This window comes from Pelophylax lessonae, assembly GCF_965119305.1.
Source record: "Pelophylax lessonae genome assembly, chromosome: 12".
NCBI classification, from domain to species: domain Eukaryota; kingdom Metazoa; phylum Chordata; class Amphibia; order Anura; family Ranidae; genus Pelophylax; species Pelophylax lessonae.
In genome coordinates, this window is record NC_138779.1 from 158,944,020 (window position 1) to 158,956,318 (window position 12,299).

The 12,299-nt window shown below is 42.7% G+C and overlaps 1 protein-coding gene across 1 annotated transcript in view; it reads left to right on the forward strand.

The window, feature by feature from the left end:
* The window catches only part of EPS8L1 (EPS8 signaling adaptor L1), an 892,485-nt gene that overhangs the window by 248,274 nt on the left and 631,912 nt on the right, over positions 1–12,299 (forward strand). The window lies entirely within an intron of this gene.

The following is a 12,299-nucleotide window of genomic DNA, read 5'->3' on the forward strand; positions in this document are numbered from 1 at the left end:
AGTTCCACTTTTGAGTGGAACTCCACTTTAACAGAGGCATGGACTCCAGAGAGAGAGATATCATTTTGCCTCTGTACAAATCATTAGTAAGACCTCATCTGGAATATGCAGTTCAGTTTTGGGCACCAGTTCTCAAAAAGGATATCGGGGAACTGGAGAAAGGGCGGGGGGGGGGGGGGGCACAGGCTATGAACTCCACAGCAGCTTCAGGGAAACACTTTTATTATCTATCTCACCTTGATTTCTGCAGCAGCTTCTTTGCAGAGGAATTCTGTTCCACCAACGCAGGAAGCCCGAGGCTCTGCAGTGATGAACAGCGCACCCTGTGTACCCATTGGCTAAGGAGGCAGTGGGTGGCGGAGCAGCCCACCTCCTTCTGCCTCCTCAGCCAATAGGAAGCTGAAATCGTCTCAGGTCCCTCCCCCAATACATCTCCCGAGTCCTAGCCCTCCCAGCTAGTTTACTATGCTATGCAGCAGGAGGGCTGGATTAAAAAAGACCAGACCAGCAGCCTCTGGCGTCTCTCCTGCCTCATGTCTCCTCTGCCTTCTCTCTCTTGCACTGTGATCACTTCCTCGGGCCCCTCCTGACGCTCAGGCCCCGTACATGTGTATCATCTGTACCCCCCCTGCAGGTAAGTATTGCGTTTGTTATTTTTAACTAAAAAAAAAAAAAAGAGTATCTGAAGGAAACTGCTTAATGAAAGAACCTAGAGGTTCCTGCACATATCTACCACAACCTCTTAAACCCTTTGGCCATGGCTGCTTCTTGAAACACTGACAGACAAAGCTCCAACACTTCTGGGAGTTTTAGAGCTTACTACTAATCGTTGCCCCTTCTCACATTTTGATTGGCCTATCACTATGATGGATTGCCTCACTAAGCAAAAGGAACATGCAGAATGACTTGCAGACATCCCCACCCAATCATTCTGCCCTGCATTAAGGTGGACTGCTGGCACCCAAGATACTACTCAGTAAAGACCTAAAGTAGTTTTAAAGTGGGGTTGCCACCTTTTCTTCAAGCCAAACCCAAACACTTTAGTAGTATACAAAACAAATGAAAAAATAAAATTTTGTACAAATAGATGTAAAACCTGTATAACTTTTTTAAAAATTGCGCTGCATCAAAACGCGTTGTATTTTGTTACCATACGTTTTGCCACAGGTGAACGAGTGCAAAAGCAAGGTGTGTGGTTGTGCCATTAGGACTTAATGACAATACTGCACACCTTGCAAAAGAGGCCGTGTGTTCTTGTGCATTGCAGGAATGCACACAATGTTGTGCCCATCCATGCAATGCAAAAATGTCCACCTAGGGCAGGGGTAATAAATTACAATTCAAGGGAGTACAGTTGTTAAAATCTTCTTCCAGCCAAGATCTAAATTGCTCTCTAATATAACCTAAAAGTAGGCCAGATTTCCATCCATAGTTCAAGTAAAAGAAAATAAACCTCCTTTCTTTAGAGTCCTCTCCCCCCTTACACCTGGTGTCCCCATCAGAGTCCCCCCTTACATCTGGTGTCCCCATCAGAGTCCCCCCTTACATCTGGTGTCCCCATCAGAGTCCCTCCTTACATCTGGTGTCCCCATTAGAGTCCTCCTTACATCTGGTGTCCCCATTAGAGTCCTCCTTACATCTGGTGTCCCCATCAGAGTCCCCCCTTACATCTGGTGTCCCCATCAGAGTCCCCCCTTACATCTGGTGTCCCCATCAGAGTCCCCCCTTACATCTGGTGTCCCCATCAGAGTCCCCCCTTACATCTGGTGTCCCCATCAGAGTCCCTCCTTACATTTGGTGTCCCCATCAGAGTCCTCCTTACATCTGGTGTCCCTATCAGAGTCGTCCTTACATCAGTTGCCCCTGTCAGAGTGCCCCCCCCCTACATCTGGTGTCCCTATCAGAGTCCCTCCACACATCACAATCCCCCCTTACATCAGGTTCTCCCAGGTGTCCCCCACACATCTCCCTTTCCCTCTGTATTCACAGATCACAAACTGCAAAGAAAACAGCTCCTCATTTCTCTCTCCAGTCTCCAGACAGTCTGTCTTCACTCCCCTGCAGTGCTGTGCTGAGACTCAGGTGACTTCTCAGTGTCAGTGCCAGCTCTCTATCACCCCCTGCAGGCTGGAGAGAGGGGAACGCTAATCCTCTCTCCAGCTATATTAGGGAGCCATGGTCCAGTCTGAATAATGTGTCTGGTTTTCAAGCGTACTGAAAGCCGAACACATGATTCAAAACCTGGTCTGTCCCGGTGAATTCCAGACAGGTGGCAACCCTTTTCTAAAGCCTAAACCTTTTTTACCTGCATCAAGGTAAACATGTTTAGGTACCAGTACCTTACCCACTTATGCTTGCCTCCTCACTCAACCCATATAGTGCGGCAGGCTGGCTCGGCTGCGTGAATCGCTGTACCTGTTCATGCCCGCCCCCACTAGGCAGCGGGGATGCCGATCCACTGGGCCGGCAGCTCCCCACAGAGAGAGAACGACGGTCAGCTGTTGTAAACACAGCAGACCGTTCTCTCTGAAATTATTACAGAGCGCCTGGTCACAGAGAACCTGGGTTCATTTCACAATTCCCTTCTCCATACAGTTAGAAAACACTCCCCTAGGGTCACACTTAACCCTTTGATCACCCCTGGGTTAACCCCTTCCATATTTTTAGCACTGATTACAGTAGTAATGTCAATGCCCCCCCCCCCCCCCAAGTGTAAAAAATGTCAGTTAGCGGTCTGATCTGTCTACCACATTGTCAAAGTCCTGCTAAAAATCAGATTGCCGCCATTACTAGAAAAAAATAAAAATTACATAAATCTTTCCCCTAGTTTGTAGAAAAAGTGAAAAATATATATTTTTTTTCTGAATTGTCGCTCTTTTTTTGTTTATAACGCAAAAAATAAAAATTGCACAGGTGATTAAATACCACCAAAAGAAAGCTCTATTTGTGGGAAAAAAGGACATTAAATTTATTTAAGTACAGAGTCACACGTCTGCGCCATTTCCTGTTAAAACAACGCAGTGCCGGATTGCAAAAAATGGCCTGGTCATTAGGGGGGCAAATCCTTCCAGTCCAGAAGTGGTTAAAATATGCACAGCCAGTGAAAATGTAGGAAGACAATTTTTCCCAAGAGTTGTAGGATCATATGAACACATACACCCATTGCTTTTTTTTTAAATCAAATTCAGTAACTGATGTCAAATATTAACAAACTAAAATAACACTAAACTTTGGGGAAAAAAAAGAAATATCCATGTATATATTCTTAACTAAAAAAAAAGTACCTTCTATTACTCTCAGCCTTGTCTAAATTCCATTTTTTTTTCTCGTTCAATACTTTGATTGAGTTTTATAATACAGCCATAAAGCAAGTTACAAAACAAAAACAGAAGCAGAAATGCTGTTATTGTTACAGAAGTATTATAAATGTTACATAGTTACATAGTTAGTGAGGCTGAGAAAAGACACAAGTCCATCCAGTTCAACCTATGATGTGTGTGTGTGTTTGCTTTTAACCGTACATTGTATACCCCTGTATGTTGTGGTCTTTAAGGTGTCCATCCAATAGTTTTTTGAAACTATCAATGCTCCCCGCTGATACGACTGCTTGCGGAAGAGAATTCCACATCCTTACTGCTCTTACAGTGAAGAACCCCTTAAGCACTTTAAGGTTAAACCGCCTTTCCTCAAGTTTTAGTGAGTGGCCACGTGTCTTATTGTATCTCCTTTCTCTGAATAGTTTGTTCCTTATGCTAGGGTCGCCAGTACAGTATTTGTACATTGATATCATATCCCCCCTCAATCGTCTCTTCTCCAGAGAGAATAGGTTCAGTGCTTGTAGTCTTTCCTCATAGCTGATGTCCTCCATTCCCCTAATTATTTTTGTTGCCCTTCTCTGGACTTTCTCCAGTTCCAGCACATCCTTCCTGAGGACCGGTGCCCAGAACTGGACAGCATACTCCAGATGTGGCCGGACCAGAGTCTTGTAGAGTGGAAGAATAATCTCTTTATTTCTGGAGTGAATCCCCTTTTTTATACAACCCAGTATTCTGTTGGCTTTGCTTGCAGCGGCTTGGCATTGCATGCCACTTCCAAGCCTGTTGTCTACCAGTACCCCCAGGTCCCTTTCCATCCTAGACTCACCCAGAGGTTCCCCCCCTAGTGAGTAGCTTGCTTTCTGGTTTCTGGCCCCCAAGTGCATTACTTTACATTTTTCTACATTAAATCTCATCTGCCATATAGTTGCCCACCCCGTTATTTTGTTCAGGTCTGCTTGCAAGATTTCCACATCCTGCATAGAAGATATTGGCATGCCTAATTTAGTATCATCTGCAAATACTGAGATTGTACTAGATATCCCCTCCTCTAGATCATTTATGAATAAATTAAACAGGATTGGTCCCAGGACAGAACCCTGGGGGACCCCACTTTCCACACCCGCCCAATCAGAGTACTCCCCATTAATCACCACCCTCTGGACTCTCCCCTGGAGCCAGTTCTCTATCCAGGTACTCACCTTATGGTCCATACCTATCTTCCTTAGTTTGTACAGTAAGCGTTTGTGGGGAACGGTGTGAAAGGCCTTTGCAAAGTCCAGATACACCACATCCACAGGCTTACCTTTATCTAAGTGGCAGCTCACTTCATCATAGAAGGTTAATAGATTGGTTTGGCATGAACGATTTTTCATGAATCCATGCTGATTACTACTTATAATACCGTTTTCATTACTAAAGTCTTGTATGTGGTCCCTTATCATCCCCTCCAAAATTTTGCAGACTACTGATGTTAGGCTGACCGGCCTATAGTTACCCGGAATATATCTCGGCCCCTTTTTAAATATTGGTACCACGTTGGCTTTTTTCCAATCAGCTGGCACCATACCTGTCTGTAAACTATCCTTAAAGATCAAGAATAATGGTCTGGCAATCACCTGGCTGAGCTCATTAAGAACCCTCGGGTGCAAGCCATCCGGTCCCGGGGATTTATTTATGTTAAGTTTCTCTAGTTTAGCTCTAAGTCTATCCTCTGTTAGCCATGGCGGCACTTCCTGAGGTGTATTATTTAGTTCGGCCTTACAAGCGGGGTTCGTGTAGCCCCCCGATTCCTTTGTGAAGACTGAAAAAAATAAATTATTTAACACTTCCGCCTTTTCTCTGTCCTCAGTGGCCATTTTTCCTTTATCATCTTTTATGGGGCCAATGTGTTCTGGCCTCGCTTTCTTACTGTTTATATACTTAAAGAACTTCTTGGGGTTCTTTTTACTCTCCTCCGCTATATGTCTCTCGTGTTCTATTTTAGCCGCCCTGATTTCGTCTTTACATTTCTTATTACACTCTTTGTAGTGCTTAAATGCTGCCAATGACCCCTCAGTCTTGTATTTTTTGAAGGCCTTTTCTTTAGCTCTAATATACATTTTTATGTTGGAGTTTAGCCACCCAGGGTTTAGTTTTGCTCTTTTAAATTTATTTCCCTTTGGAATGCACTGGCCCACCCCCTTGTTAAGTATGCTCTTGAAGCACTCCCATTTTTCCTCCGTGTTCTTTGTTCCCAGGGTTCTATCCCATTTGATATTTTCTAGCAGCGAGCGCAGTTTAGGGAAATTGGCTCTTTTGAAATTCAGTGTCCTTATATTACCCTTGTGTTTCCTATTACTGTAATTAATACTGAAACCAATTGACCTATGGTCACTGTTCCCTAAGTTGTCCCGTATTTCTATATCCGTGAGCAGGTCTGTATTGTTGGTAATCAGTAGGTCAAGTACCGCATTGTTTCTTGTCGGTGCATTCACCATCTGACCCATGAAATTGTCCTGCAAAACATTTAGGAACTGCCGAGCCTTGGCTGAATGCGCGGTTCCTTCTGCCCAGTCTATATCAGGATAATTAAAGTCCCCCATTATAATGACATTTCCCATCCTTGCTGCCAATCCTATCTGTAACATGAGGTCCACCTCACCCTCCTCCCTCTGGTTTGGGGGCCTATAGTATACGCCCAATATTACCTTCCCCACCGTGCCTTCCCTTTGAAGCTCTACCCATAGGGATTCTGCCTCGTCCATAGCTCCATTATTAATATCATCCCTCATATTTACCTGTATACTGTTCTTAATATACAAACATACCCCTCCCCCTTTTTTACCCTCTCTATCTCTGCGATAAAGGGAATACCCCTGAATGGTCGCCATCCAGTCATGAGAGCTGTCAAACCAAGTCTCAGTTATCCCCACAAAATCTAAGTCCTCCTCAAACATCAGCAGCTCCAGCTCTCCCATCTTGTTGGCCAGGCTTCTGGCATTGGTATATAAGCCTCGTAATTTTGATGTTTTTAGGCTGCTCTCTTGATTTTTCCCCGTACCCACCCTGGGTATAGGAGCTCCGAACACCCTACCGCTAATGCCCCCATTTCTGCCCTCTGAAACTTGCTTTCCACTGGCTAATTCTACATCTGTACCCTCCCCCCCATTCCCTAGTTTAAAAGCCCCTCTAACTTTTTGGCCATCCTCGCACCCAGTACGGCTGCACCCACCCCATTTAGGTGCAATCCGTCCCTACCAAAGAGCCGGTGACCGACTGAGAAGTCGATATAAAGTAAAAATATAGTAAATGTATAAACTGGCGTGGTAAAAAGTGTTCTAATGATAAAAAGTGTTGATGCTGGTTCATAAAAGGTGATCAAATACTTCATATATAAATCTCATATATATATATCAATATAAGTAAACTATTCCAGTTATCTTCTATACAATAAAGTGCTGAGTGTTTATACTTTCCTAAAAGGTATCAATAAATAAACCGTAGACAAGATAAGAATAAAGATACTTCAAAAAAGATACAAAGTGCTGTGTGCTAATTTTGCTTAGATCAAAAAATAAATAAATAAATTAAGTGCTGTGTTTATAGTGTCCATATATATAGAAATCCAAAATCAGGTGTCATTCCCTTCGATATCATTAAATAAAACAAGGTGCTCTCATGCAGAGTATGGGTGTTGTGACTTGTTGCCTCCACCAGGTGTCACATCTAGGTGCTCTATATTCTCACCTCAATAAGGTGTATATTGCGCCTGTATACAAAACTTAGCCTCCGAATATCATATAGGCTTTACTTATTCCGGTATCTTGCTCCACCTCCAAGTGTTTCCTGTCCTGTCCTGTTAGTATTTTGGGGTGCATACACTTTTCCGTCCTTAATTCCATATCGTGGCCTCGGGCTCAGTAAAAACATAGGGCAATCATGGTGCAGGAGGAGCCGCCAGACTACCGGAAGTGACGTTAGAGATCGGAGCGATAACGCTCCCCACGCTGTATTGAGAATTTATCCGCATACAAATGATCTACAAATTGTAAGTGCAACTACGTTTTTAATAATAAATCTTGTTTGACATACTGCACCATGATTGCCCTATGTTTTTACTGAGCCCGAGGCCACGATATGGAATTAAGGACGGAAAGTGTATGCACCCCAAAATACTAACAGGACAGGACAGGAAACACTTGGAGGTGGAGCAAGATACCGGAATAAGTAAAGCCTATATGATATTCGGAGGCTAAGTTTTGTATACAGGCGCAATATACACCTTATTGAGGTGAGAATATAGAGCACCTAGATGTGACACCTGGTGGAGGCAACAAGTCACAACACCCATACTCTGCATGAGAGCACCTTGTTTTATTTAATGATATCGAAGGGAATGACACCTGATTTTGGATTTCTATATATATGGACACTATAAACACAGCACTTAATTTATTTATTTATTTTTTGATCTAAGCAAAATTAGCACACAGCACTTTGTATCTTTTTTGAAGTATCTTTATTCTTATCTTGTCTACGGTTTATTTATTGATACCTTTTAGGAAAGTATAAACACTCAGCACTTTATTGTATAGAAGATAACTGGAATAGTTTACTTATATTGATATATATATATGAGATTTATATATGAAGTATTTGATCACCTTTTATGAACCAGCATCAACACTTTTTATCATTAGAACACTTTTTACCACGCCAGTTTATACATTTACTATATTTTTACTTTATATCCACTTCTGAAGCGCATCACCAACCTAAACTGTATACATTGTATTAACTGGTTCCTGGTACCAGTACTGTGGTGCAGCAGTAAGAAGGGAAAAATACATATCCTCAGATAGCGCAGGAACCACCCATACATATAAGATCGACTGAGAAGTCGGCCCAGTTCTCCAGGAACCCGAAACCCTCCTTACTACACCAGCTCCTCAGCCACTCGTTAACTTCCCTAATCTCCTGCTGCCTCTCTGGTGTGGCTCGAGGTACAGGTAGTATTTCGGAAAATACTACCTTGGAGGTCCTAGTCCTCAACTTAGCGCCTAAGTCCCTGAAATCGTTTAGGACTCTCCGTCTTCCTCTGCCTATGTCATTGGTACCCACGTGTACCATGACAGCTGGGTCTTCCCCAGCCCCACCCAATAATCTGTTCACCCGATCCGCGATATATTGTTATACTGTATAGTGAAGTTTGCACAAAAGGAAGGAACAAAAGAAAAAGGTAGAATTATTAATATGATATTCTGAGATATTAAGATTTTGAGAAGGTATTCAGAACATGGCTGTGGGGGAAAAAAAAAAGGAAAGGGAAGAAGTCACCAGGGTGAGGGAAGGGTAAAGTGGGTAAAGGAGAGGGCATCGAGAATAGAACTTGTACCACAAAAGTTAATACAAAGTAAATAAAATATAAGTCTTAACTACCCAAGCATTCAGAACCTGTTCCTCAAAACCCGGTGATAGGCCATGTTTAATCCAAGGGTCCCAAATGCTTATAGGGCCTTTTTCACACGGTCCGCCTCCGTAGGCGGATCCGTGTTGCTCAGCGGGGATCGATCCGCGATCCCCGCTGAGCCGGCGGATGACAGCTCCGTCTCCGCTTGCAGAGCGGAGAGGGAGGTGTCTCAGCCCCCGCTGCCCTCTATGGGGGATCAGATGAGAGCGGACCGCCTGTCCGCTCTCATCAGATCCGATCCGATTACTGAACGGATGGAAAAATAGGGTTTCCATCCGTCCAGATTTCACGGACAGGATCGGATACGGATGGCAGCGGGTGTCAGTGGAGATGTCTCCGCTGACATGTGCTGCCCCATAGAGCTGCATGGAGGATCCGATCAGATCCGCCTAAAAAACTGACAGGCGGATCTGATCGGATCGCCCGTGTGAAAGAGCCCTAAAAGTACTAAATTTATCGCAATCCATGGCTTCCATTTTTGCATGTAATAAGGCATTATTCATCCTATGTTTAACTTCTACAAGATTCAAAGTTGTAGTCTTCCAAACTTTGGCTATGGTTTGTTTAGCGGCATTAAGAAGCTGAAGGAATAATTTGAATTGTTTTCGTGTCAGGCATGCAGGTTTTAAATTTAAAATGGCAATCACCGGATTTGGAGTAATATCTACTTCAAACATTTTAGATGCTAGAGAGAATATTTATTTCCAAAAAACTGTAGCAATTGAGCAATTCCACCATATATGAACATGTGTACCTATTTCCATACAACCTCTAAAACAAAAGGCCGGATAGTTTGGTGTGAACTTGGCGATTCTAGCTGGTACCAAGTACCATCGTGAAAGGACCTTGTATGATGATTCAATTGTGATAATATTTGAAGAAGAAGATTTTGTTACGGACCAGATTTCAGACCATTCTGATTGGTTAACGGCCAAGGTCTGTTTCCCATTTCCTGACATAGTTTGGTGTATCTACGTCTGGATTGTTAAGCAATTGAGAATATAGGTTAGAAATTAGACCTCTGGAGTGTGGGTTGTTGATACAGATACGCTCAAATTGAGAGAGCGGATTTAGAATGGTACCATTTGTTATAAATGGGGTATAGAAATTTTTAATTTGGAGATATCGAAAAAGTTCTGAATGTGGTAAATGATATGATTCACAAAGTTCAGGAAAACTTAAGATAGAGGAGCTAGAGACCAGATTAAATAGCCTTAACAGGCCTGACCTAGACCATGCCCGATTTTTATTTCTTTTTTTGCTGCTGTGAATCCACTTTATTGTAAGAAGGTGGCTATGTTTGTGCTGTGTGTGTTCTCATTGCGACAATTCCCTCTCAGATCCTGTCATAAAGACTGTTGTCACTGGAACAGAATTTGAAAAGAAAATCGAAAAATTGTCAGTTATCACTGGAACAAGAATAGAGCAAAAATCTCCCAGTGGGGACACATATTTTGGTGACAGCTATTAAAGATGAGATGTCCTCTTATAGTGCTCACATTTTTTTCCCACTTGTTTTGGTTCTGGGACATAGTTCTTTATCCTTCATTACAATTTCCAAAACAAGCCAATAACATTTTGGCTGGGATTTTACTTTAAGTAGTCACATATCAGAAGAGTGCCAAATCATTCACCTCTTCTCCTGTCACAAGAAAAACTGGTTCTGCTAGATGGAGAGCTGATCTTCCTTAAACAGTCCCCTGACAATGCACTGAGCTCACAGTGGAGGAGGAAGGAACGACTAAAGCTCTTTCTAAGAGACCCAGCAACAGTAAGTACGCTTCTCCGGTATCTATCGGTGGAAATGAATGTTCACTGCAGATTAATAAAACCTACATGTCTTTTCTTAGCCTTAAAATGACAATCTTCAAAATGTTACATTTTCTTTTTGTTTGTAGAGCAAGCAGAGAAAGTATATGTGCACAACTAAAGGCTACATGGCAGAAATACTACATAGATCATAGAACATAGCCATTGCATTTCCGTCTGTGTTATGAGTATTGAAATGTATAAACAGAAGGTGATTTTGTGGGAGTAAAACCGAGGCGGAATTGTGTGTCTTTTCTTGTCCAGCAACTTTTTAGTGTCTGTTCTGTGGAGGAAGCTTTAGGGGAGACGGCATGCACCAAAGATTAAAGAGCTGCAGTTGTTGCTAAAATAAAGTATGTTAGGCAGTAGTGGTCAACTTTTTTGAAGGACTGAGGGAGACACTACATAGCTGGGGCTTTGCTCTAGTCTGCAACTATCTGTCAAGTGTTAATCACAAATGATGTGCACCAAAGAGTCATTTTGTTGCAGACTAATTCTCACCATACACTATACAATTTAAATATCCAATCTCGTTTAGTTCTACCTCCATCAACAATGTAGTACAAGGGCCTGATAATTGGATACAGATTGATTGGACAGATTAGGTGTGTCCTCCTGTTCTATAGTTTTGGTAAATCTAAGGCCCCTTTCACACTTGTACAATTCCAAAGTTGCGCCGACTTTGGAGTGCAACTTTGGAGGGATGCAACTTGGATACAACTTTGGCTTTGACCAGTTTTAATGGACAACTGTTGCACACAAGTTGCATTGTATAACATTCAGGCATGACTTTCGTGCAACTTCTGAGGGTTAACATTGAAGTCTTTGGCCCTCAATTTGCATGAAAGTCGGTCCAAAGTAGTGCATGAACTATTTTGAAGTTGATGCAACTTTTAAGTTGTGCATATATGAATGGGTAAAAACATGGGGAACGACATGTCGTGCAACTCTGATGACCAAAGTTGCATGACAAGTTGCACAAGTGTGAAAGGGGCCTAGAGGAGATTGTACAGAGATTATACAACATATTTTGTAGTGTATAACCACCATGGAAATGACTACAGACATGAGGGAACATACGCCAACTCATTGGGATTGGCATTTCCTGGCCTAAACTGGGAGTAAACTCCCATCTCTGACTTTTACCTATATGTAAGCCTATAATAAGGTTTACCTACAGGTACTGTAAATATCTCCTAAACGTGCACCATTTAGGAGATATTTACTGTATAAGCAGTTGGTGATGTCACTGGCGCATGCGCTCAAAAGGAATGGCCACCCGGGCCTTCCCTTCAGAGTCCTGTGCCGTAAACTGCAGGTCCCATGTGCCCATCCAGGTAAGGATGGAAGCGTCTGCAGCGGTGACAGCTCGACGCTGGAAGGCTTCATTTTTAGGTAAGTTTAACATAATGTACTAGTATGCAATGCATGCTAGCACATTATGACATTACCTTGCAGGGTTAAAAAAAAAATTGGTGCGGTTTACTACCGCTTTAACCACTTGCCGACCGCCCGCCGGCCTTTTACTGCGGCAGGGCGGCTCGGCTGCGTCCAGTCACGTAGTACTACGTGACTGGAGTGCATGTGGTTTTTGGCGGCGCACGCAGGAGGAAAAAATGTATATAATAATATAATAAAATAATGCGATGGGAAGAAATTTAATTATTTATTCACTCCTTTTTTTTTTTTTTTTTTTTGTCTTTCTTTCTTCCCATCGCATTATT